Source organism: Felis catus, chromosome A1 (assembly GCF_018350175.1).
Source record: "Felis catus isolate Fca126 chromosome A1, F.catus_Fca126_mat1.0, whole genome shotgun sequence".
Classification (NCBI taxonomy): Eukaryota; Metazoa; Chordata; class Mammalia; order Carnivora; family Felidae; genus Felis; species Felis catus.
This window is the reverse complement of record NC_058368.1, coordinates 75789925-75805240: the sequence shown is the minus strand read 5'-3', so window position 1 is coordinate 75805240 and position 15316 is coordinate 75789925.

The window sequence follows — 15316 nt, the reverse complement described above, 5'->3', positions numbered from 1 at the left end:
TTTATTTATTTTTGAGACAGAGAGAGACAGAGCATGAACGGGGGAGAGGCAGAGAGAGAGGGAGACACAGAATCAGAAACAGGCTCCAGGCTCTGAGCCATCAGCCCAGAGCCTGATGCGGGGCTCGAACTCACGGATCGCGGATCGTGACCTGGCTGAAGTCGGACGCTTAACCGACTGCGCCATCCAGGCGCCCCATCAAATATGCAAGATAAGTTTTAACTGCATTATGGAATACATGAAAAATGTATGGGGTCTAGTCTCAAATTATTACTCCGTATCAGGGGAATAAGTACGGTTCAACAAACCTAACTTCAGTTGCTAATTTGCTAGTTTTTTGTTTTGTTTTGTTTTGTTTTCTCTAAGATTCTCTAGATTTCCAAATTGGGCCAAATGATATCCACAGAGGTTAAAGAATACTGGAATTAAAAATACACCAACTTTCAATCCCCTAGGGTGATGTGTGCCCCATAGGTGGACCACAGGGGCATTCCTAGCTTGCTGTCAGATTGACTTGTATGGCTGGAGATTCCACTTAACCCCCTGCTGTGACCCTGTGCAGGGATGTGAGGCTGTCATCTTCTGGGTGTGTTTCCTGTTGCATGGCATTGGCAATCCCTGTGGCCCCATGAGGAAACATCATACCTGCATTGTGGAAGACTGTGTGACTTACGCTGGCACTGACGGGCTTCGGATCCAAACCAAACTGTTGTTTTCATAGCAGACAACTGTGATTTTAATTGAGCGTGTCAGTATCATGACCATGATGAAACATTATGAAACGATGGCCAAAGACAAACATTTTGAAAGAAAGTGTTCCTGAGCCCCTGGGTGGCTCGATCGGTTAAGCATCCAACTTCGGCTTAAGTCATAATCTCACCATTTGTGGGTTCGAGCTTCGCATTGGGTTCTGCACTGTCAGTGCGGAGCCTGCGTAGGATTCTCTCTGTCTCTTTCTACCCCTCCCGACTCATGCTTTGTCTCTCTCTCAAAATAAATGAAAGAAAAAAGAAAGAAAGAAGAAAGAAAGAAAAAGAAAGAAAGAAAGAAAGAAAGAAGGGAAAAGGAAAAGAAAAGAAAAGAAGAAAAGAAAAGAAAAGAAAAGAAAAGAAAAGAGAATAGCAATAGCAACAGTTCCTTAAGGTAACATGAATAGTTTCAGTTTAAATCAGATTGGATATAATTTTTATGCAAACAAGTAAGGGATTATTAATGTAGAGCACGTATCTGCAAAAAAAATAGTTACGAGAGTCATCTGATACTGTAGTATTATCTACATTACTAGCTTATGCCTTAAGCAACATTCAGCCTAAATCCCCGACAAGCTGGGGAAGCCATAGAACTCTCCCCACTGGCCATGTCAGGACACGCTTCCCCATGCACTTCTCAGGAACACGATATGTTGTACTGATATGATAAAGCTGTGGCCTCTTGGAGACTTCTCCACGATGGGGCAGTTGCTATGTGTTGAGGGTCATGTGATGCTGGGGCAGAGCTGACACCGTATATCATTAACCCAGATTCTTCTCGTATAAGCATATGAACCTAAAGACACTTATTTGTCTTTTGGAAGGAAAAAGAAAAGCAAAACCTTTGGTTTTGTTCAATAATGTGTTGTTGTTGTTGCTGTTTACGGGAGGCAAGTGGAATGAGTGAACGTGATTTTATGTGGGTCCAACATCCTCCAGGAATAGGTCACCAGGCAGTCCCCTTTGCTGAAAGGTGGTGGCAAGCTTACTTTTCCTGTGCTCAGGTCATTTAGTCACAAATATGCATGCGGTGGGTAGTGTCCCAAGCTGGCTATGACACCTATCGGCGTGGGCCTGTGTTCTGGGCAAAGAGGAAGCCTGCATGTCCTAAGACCATGCTCCACATCTCAGTCCGTTGAGATCCCAACTATATTGTTCTTTCCTGCTAACCCTACCCCTCGTTCTGCCTTCTGTGTTAGCGCCCGTGTATTTTTACTTCTCTTCCTTGGGGAGCTGGCCAGTGGCCAGGCCTCTCCCAATTACTTCCCAGTTTGGTTCTCAGATTCTACTTCTGACGACTCACCTTCATTGCTGATCAGCCACATCTGATCTGTTTTTCTTGACAGCTCCAGTGAGGAGGAAAAAAAAAAAGAAAGAAAGAAAGAGAGAGAGAAGAAAGAAAGAAAGAAAGAGCAAAAGGAAGATAAAGAAAGAAAAAGAATAAGAGAAAGAAAGAGAAAGAGAGAAAGAGAAAAGAAAGGAAAGAAAGAAAGAAAGAAAAAGAAAAAAAGGAAAGAAATAAAAAGAGAAAGAAAGAAAAGAAAGAAAGAAAGAAAGAAAAGAAAAGAAAGAAAGAAAGAAAGAAAGAAAGAAAGAAAGAAAGAAAGAAAAAGAAAGAAAGGGAGAGGGCATTCCCCATGATGAAAAAGATTTCAAAGGGCATTTTGGAGTTTGTGTGAGGGAAGTTATGTTATTATCTATGATTTAGCTGTGATGAGAATTGAGGTTTAGAAAGTTTTACTCAGAGTGTCAAATATTTCTATCTTTGGGGAACTGAAAATTGGATTAAGGATTCACCAATCCCAGAGCCTTGCCTATTAATCAGTAATGCAAATGAACATAGATATTCAATTATTCCTTTTTAAAAATGTTTATTTATTTATTTATTTTGAGAGAGAGAGAGACAGAGAGAGAAGCAGAGAGAAATGGAGAGAGAGAATTCCAAGCAGGCTCCATACTGCCAACGCAGAGCCCGGTGCGGGGCTGGAAACCATAAACTGTGAGATCATGACCTGAGCCGAAACCAAGAGTCAGACGCTTAACTGACTGAGACACCCAGGTGCCCTAATTGTTCCTTTTTAGACACGTTTATTGAGCACCTATTATGTGCAAGGCTCTGGGGTTAAAAATTCCAATGTAACGATCTCATTCTTGGGTTGGATTTCTTACCGTGTAGAGGGTTTCATACTTGATGAAAGACCTTGGAATGGAAGGAGAGGGTCCTTCAAAATCCTTGCAAATAGTTTTGGAACCTCCTCCTTAGAATATGTGTGTCCGAGGGGTCTCGTTAGTGCTCCGTAAGCTGGTTCTCTTGTTTTCCGTTTCGTGTTTCCTATTTTTCCTCGCTTCCTCTGAATCACTGTCATAATGTGTGCTCTTGATTCCGAGGCCTGAAATTGGAAGCTGTGCCACTAATATCTATCAATTATGCCTTTGCCACTGTGCGGTCCGACAAAAGAGGTACCCTTGCCAAGGCCCAGCCTAATTATGGCTGCCGCCGTCCGTATGAGACTTGTTAATGCCAGCTGATAGCTGCTCTGAGGCTTCTCATGTTTGATGTGCGGATCTGAAATCTCTCCTGCCGATGCCAAAGTGGTTGCTGCCAGAATCACAGGCATTGTCTCCCGTGTTGCAAACACATCTGGCAGTAACACAGCCAATGCTTTCAGTGTCCCAAGGAGGTTTTTGTAAATCGCCTCTTTGGTTTCTACCCTCTTTCTTTACACCTCTATAATAGGCTGAATAACGTGCCCCCAAAGAGATCAGATCCTAATCCCTTGAATCTATAAATGCCACCTCATTTGGAAAAAAAGAAAAGGGTCTTTGCAAATGTGATTAAGCATCCTGATTTGGGGAGATGATCCTCGATTATCCAGGTAGGTCCTTAATGCTGTCACCTGAGAGAGACAGAGGAGAAGGTGAGGGGAACAGGGAGGCAGATTATCAACAGCCTCCAGAATCTGGAAAACACAAGGGACAGATTCTCCCTAGAGCCTCTGGAAGGAGTGTCAGCTTTGCGACATCATGGTTTCAGCTCAGAGATGCTGATTTTGGACGTCCAACCCCCAGACTCGGAAAGAATACATTTCTGTTGTTTTAAGCCACCAGGTTTGTGGGGACTGGCACAGCAGCCACAGGAAGCTAACACAGGCTCCCTCCCCTGTGGCACAACAGGGGTATATGCGTGCAGGATTGGGGACAGTGTGTGCTGAGCAAAGTTGGACCTCTGACAAACTTAGGTCCCACGCTGTGAAAGAGAAAACCCATTTCCCATTTGTACTGTGAACTAAAAGTTACTCTAGAATGAAATTTTGAGCCTACTAATTGTAAAAAAGGTGAAAACCCAGAAAATCTTCAGAATACCACCAAATATAAACGATAGGCATTGAATTGGAGGACAAGCCATCTTGCTTCCGGTTGCCTCAGAAACAATCTCTGGAAATGCTGGTGCAGACCGTGAGAAAAACCCGTAAGCAATGTGCATGCGTCCGTGTTGGTTGGGAATCAACCAGGAAAATTCTAACTATCCCTGCTGACCTGAGGTTTATTTTGAAACTTACAAATGGTCTGGTTTCTTTGCTTGTTTGTTTGTTTGTTGGAAAAAAAAAAAAAAAACGATGATTTTAAGAAACTAACCTTGCAAACCGTCTCAATTCCACATGAACAGGTGCCATTGTCACCGGTCAGTGGAGTCACCGATGGAGAGGGCTGGATACCACACCGAGCACAAGGAAGGCAACATCTCTCTCTTTAATGACTTGGTTGAAATGAATATAATGTAGGGATAGATATAAATATTTTAAAAGGGAAGGTATTTTAAAAAGAAAGAGAGAGAGAGAGAATGAGTGTGAGGGGCACTGGGTGGCTCAGTCAGTGAAGCCTCTGACTTGATTTTGGCTCAGGTCATGATCTCAGTGGTTCCTGAGTTCGAGCCCTATGTTGGGCTCTGGGCTGACTTAAGATTCTCTCTCTCTCTCTCTCTCTCTCTCTCTCTCTCTCTCAAAAACAAATAAACTTCGGGTACCCTGGGTGGCTCAGTTGGTTACACTTCCAACTTTAGCTCAGGTCATGATCTCACGGTTCGTGGGTTCGAGCCCCGCGTCGGGCTCTGTGCTGATAGCTCGGAGCCTGGAGCCTGCGTCGGATTCTGTGTCTCCTTCTCTGTTAGCCCCTCCCCCACTCACACTCTGTCCCTCTCTATCTCAAAAATAAATAAACATTAAAAAAATAAAAATAAATAAACTTTAAAAGGAAATAAAAAGAAACTGAAAAAAAATAAGATTAGAGGTAGTCCTCTAAAAGATAATCAGTCCTTTGTAAGATGGGGGCTGACAAATGCTTAGAACTAGGAGCGAATTTGTGAGCGTGTGGCTCAGCCAGAGTGTGGAGCGAGAGTAGGGGCCTGGTCCTCACTGGGTTCCTGTTCTGCAGGGATTCTTGTGTAGGAGTCATCTGGCAAAATTTCTTCCTAATTAATGGGGGCCATGAGATACTGCTGTTTCAAGAACACCTTCTAGAGGGAGCACCTGGGTGGCTCAGTCGGTTCAGCACCTGACTTCGGCTCAGGTTATGATCTCACAGTTCATGAGTTTGAGGCCCACATCAGGGTCGCTGCTGTCAGCATGGAGCCCACTTTGGATCTTCTGTCCCGCCCCCCCCCCCCTTCCCTGCTTGCACTCTCTCAAAAATGAATTTTTTTAAAAAAAAGAACACCTTCTAGAATGTCTGCAGGATAAACGGGAGGCTTTCTGGATGCAGTGCTAAAGTCTGGATGAAGGGATGGCTGGCCCAGATCTGATATGCTGGTTCCTGTCTCTCGGTACAGAAGTTGAACTCTGAAGGAGCACATTCTCACCACTCAGGGTCCAGGAGGTGAACATAATGGAACCAGACCCTGCTAGCCTCTGAAAGTGCAAGGGTGGGAGAGATGGGGAAGGGAGGCCTTGGTTCTAGTGGGTTTTTTTCCAGGGCTAATGCCCCCCTATTTTGGCATCAGATCCATTGATCAGTTCAGGAGGAAACCTTTGCGATTTCTCAGCTTACGTACAAATAATGGAAGTATGGAGACCATGAATAATACAAAAAAAGAATGACCAGGGAAAACATTTCAAGAGAATGCTGACTGCATTTTTGTTTATGCCAAGTGTACAGAACAACCAGGAAGGCGTGGCAGGCCCTGTGATGCCCAGGAGAGAAGGATCCATCCTAAGGAAACGCCATTAACTTCTGCCTTCTCGACCATAGTATAAGAGATTCCTAGACTAGGGAATCGTAAGACTCGAAGTCGCTAATATTTGCCCATTTAAGTATATTCCAAATGCTGTATTTTAGCAACAGCAGTGGATTCTAGAGCCGATCACCATTTTGCGAGAGCCTCGTCTGATTTTGACTGTACATGGAACATTGGGGACCCTCCGGGCCATTCAAAGGAAAAATTAAGTGGGTCTTGAGTTGAGAAGGGTGACAGCCGCTTAGCAGCCTCCGGGTTCTTGGGCCCTAGCTACCATGACAGAGAGGAGACTCCTTCAGATCGGCAAGGCCCCCAAGGAAACGAATAAAACTACTCAAGTAAGAAATGATATACCTTATTTTCTGTGATCAGTCTATTCTATGCTGACCGAGTAAAGGGAAGTGTCCCAGGGGAGCTCATGGAGAAACTCACAATTTCCCCCTTGTGTCTCCAGGGAACCTTTTACTTTTCAGCAGTTGGGAATGTAATTCATTTAAGAATATGAGCAACTTAGGCACCAAACGGCGGCTCTAAGAAACTCAAAGGTGGTGAATGTCTGCTTTCATTTCCTACTATGCACGTGAAAAGCCAATCTTTGTACAGACACACAGCATCAAAAAAAAAAAAAAAATCCAACATCTTACGATGAAAAGCAAGCCAAGCTTCTCTTAGAAAATTTCATTAAGCCCGTGAAGCCTGGGTGTAAATGCTTGAAGGAGGGAAGGGGGAGTGTCGCAGGGTTCACAGCTTGACAAGACTCCAAGTCATTTATTGGCACAGTTGCATCGAGCTACATGAGACACAAATATTTGGCGTTTTCTCTACTAAAAGACAGCAAGGCACCCTTAAACGCCGCTCATGAAATATGCACCGAGTGCTCACTGGTTAAGAAAAATATGGATTAGAATTTACGTACGTCTCGACCCCCCAGAAAGATGCCATTCAAGCAAAAGCTCCAGTTTGGTCAGCCTGAGAGGAGTTTTAGAAACAAAAATGAATCTTGATTACCTGCATTTACTTCCTGCTTCATGACTGACAGTAGAAGGAAAAGCCAAAGGCTGCTTTTACATTTGAGAATGACTTAACTGTAAGCTTCCCAGAGCACAAACAAAATAGTTCGCGTCTGAAATGTAAATTTTCTCTTGGAAGGTAATGAGGTATAAATCTTCTTCTAATTCAGCCTTACTTAGTTTGGGAATGTCTTAGCGCGTGCCTTGACTGTTCACTATTATAATGAACATTTACTAAGCACCTACTATATTCCAGATGCTAAATAGAGGCTATATTTGGCCGAGGGGCTATTCAGGTAAAGAAGAAACTACCTTCAAGGGAGTCACTCTGTGGCTCGGGGACAAACAGTAGTGACTTGAAATTAATCACAGGACAGGTGGAGGGGGAAACAGGTGAAAAAGCACACATCTGTCTGACCCCGGGTCAGGTCATGATGTCACGGTGTGTGGGTTCGAGCCCCGCGTCGGGCTCTGTGCTGACAGCTCAGAGTCTGGAGCCTGCTTTGGATTCTGTCTCCCTTGCTCTCTGCCCCTACCCCACTCATGTGCGCGCGCACGCTCTCTCTGTCTCAAAAATAAACATTAAAAAACTTAGAAAAAAACACAAAAGCATACATCTGTGCCTGGGGATGCAGGGGAGAGCATGGTTTTGGAGAAGAGAAAAGCCTCCTGATGAACTTGGAATATTGCTTCGAGGGGCAGATGTAGGGGCTGCTTAGGGCTTGCAGGGCAGGGGGATTCATGCCTAAGAAGGTGCCGAGGAAGACAAGCATGTTTGCGACTACTGGTGGGCAGGTGTGTTTCAGTGAGAAAATGGGGCAGCCCTGCCGTTATTTATAGAAACATGGATAAGGCAGATGAGGCTTAACTTCTAATAGGAGAAGTCAACATTCTATAAGTAAGCATTTCCTAAAAACGAAAGCACTTAGAAAACTGCTTTACACAGAGATAATTGTTGTGTAAGTTCGAATGTTCTTGTTTGATACTTGATACCCGAAGTTTCCTTCCATGTATACATTTTTTACTGTGTACCTTCCACAAAAAGAGAAGACAGAAGTAGGCCTAGAAATCCTTATGTGAGCTGTATATCAATCACCCCAAATCATGTAGCAACTGTATTATGCTATGGGTGAAATATGAAATGTATTCTTTCTTTTATAAGGTTTATTTATTCATATGGACAGAGAGGGAAGGAGAAATAGAACAGCACAATTGGGGGAAAGGCAGAGAAAGAGAGAGAGAGAGAGAGAGAGAGAGAGAGAGAGAATCCCAAGCAGGCTCTACACTGTCAGCATAGAACCTGAAGTGGGGCTTGATCCCATGAACCGTGAGATCATGACCTGGGCCGAAATCAAGGGTCAGATGCTTCACCTACCAAGCCATCCAGGTGCCCCTGAAATTTATTCTTAACAGCAAACATTTATTTCGCTTGATGTAATGCAATTTCCATATAACTTTTTCCTAAAGTGCAATATGTACATTTTAAGATGATGTAAATGGTAAATTTAATGAATTCATATATACTTTCACTTGATCAAAATATTACTTTTTTTTTTTTTATAGAAACAGGTGAATGTTCTAAAACTCTGTGTTGTTTTTGGAACAACTTTTTGCATTTTGGGGGGAATTAAAGGTAACACGTTGGCAAAAATAAAAACAGTCCCTAAAGTCTTTAAATGTTTCCCTCCACATTTTTAAAAGAATTCCAAACATGGCCAAGGACATTCTCCCAAACAGAGGGACCGTGTTGGTATGTTTTCCATTAACATCATTGGGCTTTCATAGCTAACACTCTGCTTAATACCTTAGGTGGGTTTTCATATGTGTGACCCACACAATTATTTACTTCTTTTCGTTCCTCTTTTTGACAAAAGGTTTTCTAAAGCTAGTAGCATCATCAGATCATGACTACCTTTGATAGCAAATGACAAATTCCTTTTTAAACTCATTAGGTGAGAGTTTGAGATGCACATTTTCTTTCTAGCCGTATGTCAGGCACCACACCTGGTTCTATTGCATGGTTGCTTTTCCAGGGAATCTGAGCTCTGGGGCCCAAGCAGAGCACGGGGGTCAGGGAGGGCCGCTCACAAAGTCAACCAGGAACCTCTTTTATTTGAGGGAGGGGTAATGGAGAAACCGGCAGGGCTCTGATTGTGTGCACTCCCACTACCAAATATTTGGAAGAAAGAGGAAGGAAAGAAAGAGGACAGAAAGTCGGTTGTCCAGGTGTTGGCGAAGCATGCCTCGCCCTCTTGGGTCAAAGGTGCGCATGTCTGACTCATCCCCGGTCTCCAAGGAGAATGAAGAACATACCATGCAATTCAAAGATGTTTCTATTCTCAGGCTGAGGGGACGGTGTTTGATTAGGAAAGGATTTCTGGTCCCACAACTAGCTATATTAGAATGTCATTTTTTTATTGACATTTATTGGAGAACTCCCTTCTCCAAATTGTAACATCCAAAATGGCGCCAGGTTTTGTTTCTTTCCAGTGGGAGCTCAACATTTGGCTTGGGTGAAAACAGCTAGGGTTCAGGTAGAGTTCTAGCCACAGAACAATGGGGCCACACTTCCTTTAAAGGATTTGATAGCTACCCAGGCTAGCCATGCAGGCTGAGGTATCACTTAGTGATACCTCCTTTTTTCATTTATACAAAGGCTCTGTAATAGTCTTTTTTTTTTTCCTGCAGACTATTTGTAAGCTGGTTAGACTATTAGCCAACTTTTATACGGAACTTACTATTCTTTTTTTTAATATTTTTTAAGCTTTATTAATTTTTGAGAGAGAGAGAGAGAGAGAGAGAATGTGAATGTGAGTGGGGGAGAAACAGAGAGAGAGAGAGACACACACACAGAATTGGAAGCCTGGAAGGCTCCAGGCTCTGAGCTGTCAGCACAGAGCTCGATGCGGGGCTTGAACCCACGAACCGAGAGACCATGACCCGAGCCGAAGTCGGACGCTTAACCGACTGAGCCACCCAGATGCCCCCAGAACTTAACCTCAGACACTGTCAGTAATTTTGTTTATTAACGCTTCTAAAAAAAAAAAAAAAAAAAACTGGGCACCTGGGTGGCTCAGTTGGTTAAACATCTGACCCTTGATTTCAGCTCAGGTCATGATCTTGTGATTCATGAGTTCAAGCCCTGCATCAGGCTCCATGCTGGTAGTGCAGAGCCTGCTTGGGAATCTCTCCTTCCCCCTCTCTCTCTGCCTCTGCCCTGCTCATGCTCCCTCTCTCTCTGTCTCTCAAAATAAATAAATAAACTTAAAAAAAGTAAAACAAAAATCAGAAGCCTGATGCACAAAATAACATCACAGGAAGTGACCTAACCAGGATTGGAGATAGTTTTAACAATTACTATTTTGTAGAGTTTTGATTACTTCACTACATGCTTGAAGAAGTTTTAAGTCACTGGAATTATTCATTCACATCTTACATCATAAGTATATGTGCCATTATTTTAGTATGATGATATTATTGGCTATTGCCCATTGTTCTGTAGAATATATTTTTAGTTATTTTGCTGGCAATGATTTTTTCTCACTAATCCATTCACATCTTATTGGGTGTCCTCGTGGTCAAATTTGGAATCAATCAGTCCATCAATTCAGATCTGGTGTCAGACTTCTTCTTTGTAGGAAATTAGTACTTGATCTTGCATTAAATTACATTATACTTTAAGCAATTATATTAGGGGCGCCTGGGTGGCTCAGTCGGTTGAGCGTCTGACTTCGGCTCAGGTCATGATCTCGCGGTCCATGAGTTCGAGCCCCGAGTCGGGCTCTGTGCTGACAGCTCAGAGCCTGGAGCCTGCTTCAGATCCTGCGTCTCCCTCCCTCTGACCCTCCCCCGTTCATGCTGTGTCTCTCTCTGTCTCAAAAATAAAATAAACATTAATAAATAAATAAGTAAATAAATAAATAAATAAACAATTATATTAGACATTAGTCATAAAGATGGCTATATTTGAAATTTTTTAGTGTTTATTTTTGAGTCACAGAGAGAGAGAGACAAAGCATGAGTGGGGGAGGGGCAAAGAGAGACAGAGACACAGAATCCAAAGCAGGCTCCAGGCTCTGAGCTGTCAGCCCAGAGCCTGACACGGGGCTCAAACTCACCAACTGTGAGACCATGACCTGAGCTGAAGTCGGATGCTTTACTGACTGAGCCACCCGGGCGCCCCAAGATTGCTATTTTCATTAGCAGGGCAGAATTAGAGCATATTTTTGCTTTGCTCTTTTCCCCTTTATTTCCCCACACTCTAAGTTCTAGTAATTGAAATACGCTAATTTGGGTTGGTTGCTTATGAAACACAGAGCAGTGACCAGCATGACCAAAGCAAGCACGTAGACTAGAAAGGTAAATGTTCCGTTTCCATTTTAACTGTGGATGAATGGTGCTTTGAGGCATTAATTTCTTCAGTTAGCATTTTGTCTTTTCTTTCTTCATCTGGGCACAAATTACCCACAGTTGTTCCTTATGTGTTTTCAAAACCTAAGCCTAGAGTTGCACGTACAGCGTTTGAAGTGTAGGAAGCAGTTTGCTGGGAAAAACAGGCTGACACCAAACCAGCAGATTGGAGTGAGAGTGATTCTTCAGGCAAAGGGAAAGAAAAGAGCACTGAACAGTGGGAATCCTCGTATGGCTTATTTTTGGTGGCCAGGGAGGATCATGAATAGGTAAACCTCACAAAAAAGTTTCGGTACCCAGTCTGGCTCAGAAACAGGCAGGAGTTGTGATGGATAAGGGAAACAAAGTGATTATTATTGTGATGTTATTCTGAATAGGACACCCATGATCACTGATCTCCCTGCCTGTGGGATAAAATACACACACACACACACACACACACACTTTTGCACTCTATGAGACTTTGAAATTAAGAACAGTACTTTATTAACCTCAAAATTCAACTGATACCACAGAAAACAGAAAGATGGAATATTCTTACACATCTATGATTTGGACTGAGATTCACAGCCTCCACATGCTATTTTAATATACTCGGTCTTTAGAGGTGATGAATGAGAGCAATTTAGCTATCATTTACCAGCGTTGGGATTATCTGAAGCAAGCCTTTAATTTTAGGATAGTTGCATAGCCTACCACTGATTCTGATCTCCCTAAAAGGTCTCAGGCATTTTAGCATTAAAATAAAGCAAATGTCATTTAGCAGTTAGGAGTACTACAATATAATTCCATGATATATTCAAATATGAGCGTCAATGCATGTGAATTAATTGCTAAACCTTCTCATTAATGTGTGTTGGTTATTGATTCTTGCCTTTGATGACCTGAGTCCTGAGTCCTGTTTTTTCATTCTCTCAGGCAGGCATCTCTGGGACAATAAGAATACTAACATGAATCTGGGCAACAAGCTGGTAGAGAAATGCTTTTCCTCTGGCCTCTGTTATAGCTACTTCAGAATCAGTATTAAAATAAAGAGTAAGAATGGGCGCCTAGATGGCACAGGTGGTTAAGCATCCAACTTCAACTCAGGTCATGATCTCATGGCTCGTGAGTTCGAGCCCCACATCGGGCTCTGTGCTGACAGCTCAGAGCCTGGAGCCTGCTTCGGATTCTGTGTCTCCCTCTGTCTCTGCCCCTCCCCCACTCACACTCGGTCTCTCTCTCTCTCTCTCTCTCAAAAATAAATAAACATTAAAAATTTTTAAATAAAAAAGTGAGAAGTAGCAAAACAACCAAAATAAAAGAAAATGAAAAAGCAAACGACGGTTTCATTAGATGACCATCTATTCAATCTTAAAAATCCCAGCTCTCAAGGACCTGGAGAAAAGGGAAAGAGGGTCTGAATCCTACCCACAGAAGAAGAAAACATTGCTAGAAGCCACAAGGGGGTCTTAGAAACCAAATCCGTCATAGCTCATTCCGCAAATACTTCCTGAGCCCTCTTTTAGTGCTTCCATTCGATGCTGGATTCTGGAGTTAACCAACATTAAAAGCCATGCTATCAAGCCAGAGGTCTTGAAACAAAGACTAGAATATTTTAGGCAATTGGTAAATCATGTCACTATATTTAGCAACACGGTGAATTTCAGTAGAGACAACATATCGAAATAGAGTCAGCATAGTTGCTGATAGTATATGTAGCAAAACTGACCTTCAACGTGAAAGGAGAGAAGAAAGGGAAACTAACTATAACTGACTTAGACTTCGGCTTAGACTGGGCTTAGAGTGGCTTGCCCACTTGAGAGATGCTGTAAAAATAAGTAGGTTCCAGGTGACTATTCAAAGAAGAAGAATTGAAAGGGAGAGAGAGAAACCATAACGAACTACTGGGAATCACAGACTATGGAGTTACGCTGGAGGAAGGAGCAGGGCACAGTGGGGTTTCCTGAGGATGCCTGGCTCCAGTGCCCTGTGCTGCTTGCTAAGAGAGTCTCCGTAGATGCACAGGGGTTCTTACGGGAATTGGTCAGTACTGATGGGGTAGCAAGGACAACATCAAGCAAAAGGATCCAGCCCCCCTCATATCTACTGCGAAAGAGGGGAGTTAGAGCAGTAACAAGGACATAGAATATGCACATGGAAGTTGGATAGAAAGCAAGCACATTGGGGCATATTCTGTGCCCTTTCTCCATCTAACAAGACAGACTGTTCTTTATAAAAGATGATGCCTAAGGCTCAGATGCCCTTGATGGGAACTCAGACAGCCTCTAATGTGCTTCAAGGGAGGAAAGAGGGTGACCAAAAGTCCCTCTCCTTCCTTCGTTTCTCTGTTGGTTTTAGTCTGACTGGTGTAATGTAAGCTGTCAAAATGTAAAAGAAACAAACCTTTAGACCTCACACCGTTGTGTGGCTACATTTACAGGAAATGGCAATATCCCAAGCTTTCAAAGGTATTTCTGTGCCTACCTAGGCATTGAGGGAAGAAGCACTTAACAACAAGCGGAAAATAGCAAAATTATTCTATTGGTAAATTCCCCAAATAATCAACTGCGATAGAAGAACAAAAGCTTCCTTTTTGTCTTAAATTTTTTGTTGCTGTCTTTAAAAGCAAAGTCAAATTAATGCATTGCCTGCAATCTGATAGTTTTTGCCTCCAACAGCCATGGAATTAATTAGACTGTGTTGTCTAATCTCCATTTGAGAGGTAAGGCCCTGGCAACTATGATTCATGGAAAAAGTGAATATTCTTTATGTACACATTATAAAAATAATAATTTTAAGGTTAAGGCTATTTGTTCACTGCCTAGACTGCTCTTGTATTTTGTTTTTCAAGGTTCCCCTTTAGCTTGATTTTATCATTTGAATTTGTAATCTGATTAGCACTTAGCACAAATTTTGGGAAAATAAAGTGAAACTATTCTTGCTAACACTCTACAGCTGTTCAAGGAAAAAAAAAAGGAAGATACTCCACTCATTGCTATTTAAAGGAAATTCCTCTATGCAAGAGTTTCCAATTAGGTTATAGGCCACCTTTTAGATGCTGGGGGAGAAGCATGATTACATCTGCTTCCAAAACAGTGTGGAAATTCTCACAATCCCTTCATTTAAAAAAACCTGGCAATCGGATAGGAAACAGCTATGAATTAGGAAAGCAAAGTTAAACCTTTTAAGATCAGAATAGTTTGATCTATAAGAGTAGATAGATCCAGGGTAGGTCAGTAATTGAACTCATTCAAACAAATGTCTAGTAATACATTTTTCTGTTGTCCATTAGAAAACGCTGTCTACTTTATTATTTTCCTCTATACAGGGAGGCTTCTTTGTGTTAGTACCGTAGAGGTTATTTACAAAGCTGTAAATACATTTTAGGCTTTCTTCTTAAGCATTGTGGTTTCTTAAAATTCTCAATTATGAGACTCCTGGGTGGCTCAGTCAGTTAAGCAACCCACTTCAGCTCATATCATGATCTCACGGTTTGTGGGTTCGAGCCCCGCTGAGCTGTCAGCACAGAGCCTGGAGCCTGCTTCGGATTCTGTGTCTCCCTCTCTCTGTTCCTCTCCCATGCTCGGTCTCTCTCTCTCAAGATAAATAAGCATTAAAAAAAAAGAAAGGCAAGAATGTGTATGTATATGTATTTCATGTAAATTTGAGTATGGGGATATATATGCATTTTTACTTGATGCACAGTGTATGAATGTGTATGTACGGGTATATATATTTTTTTTTTTTTGCTTGATTTAGAGAACAAGAATATAAAGTTCTCTACTGTGCCCTTCTAGAAATTCTAAAAGTCACAATAACCCACATTATCAGTTAAATTTTCAGTAGAATATCTGGTGTGGTTAAGAATGAACTTTTTTCTTCAATGTTTGTTTGCTTGTTGTTTGTTTATTTTGAGAGAGAGGAGGGGAGGCGCA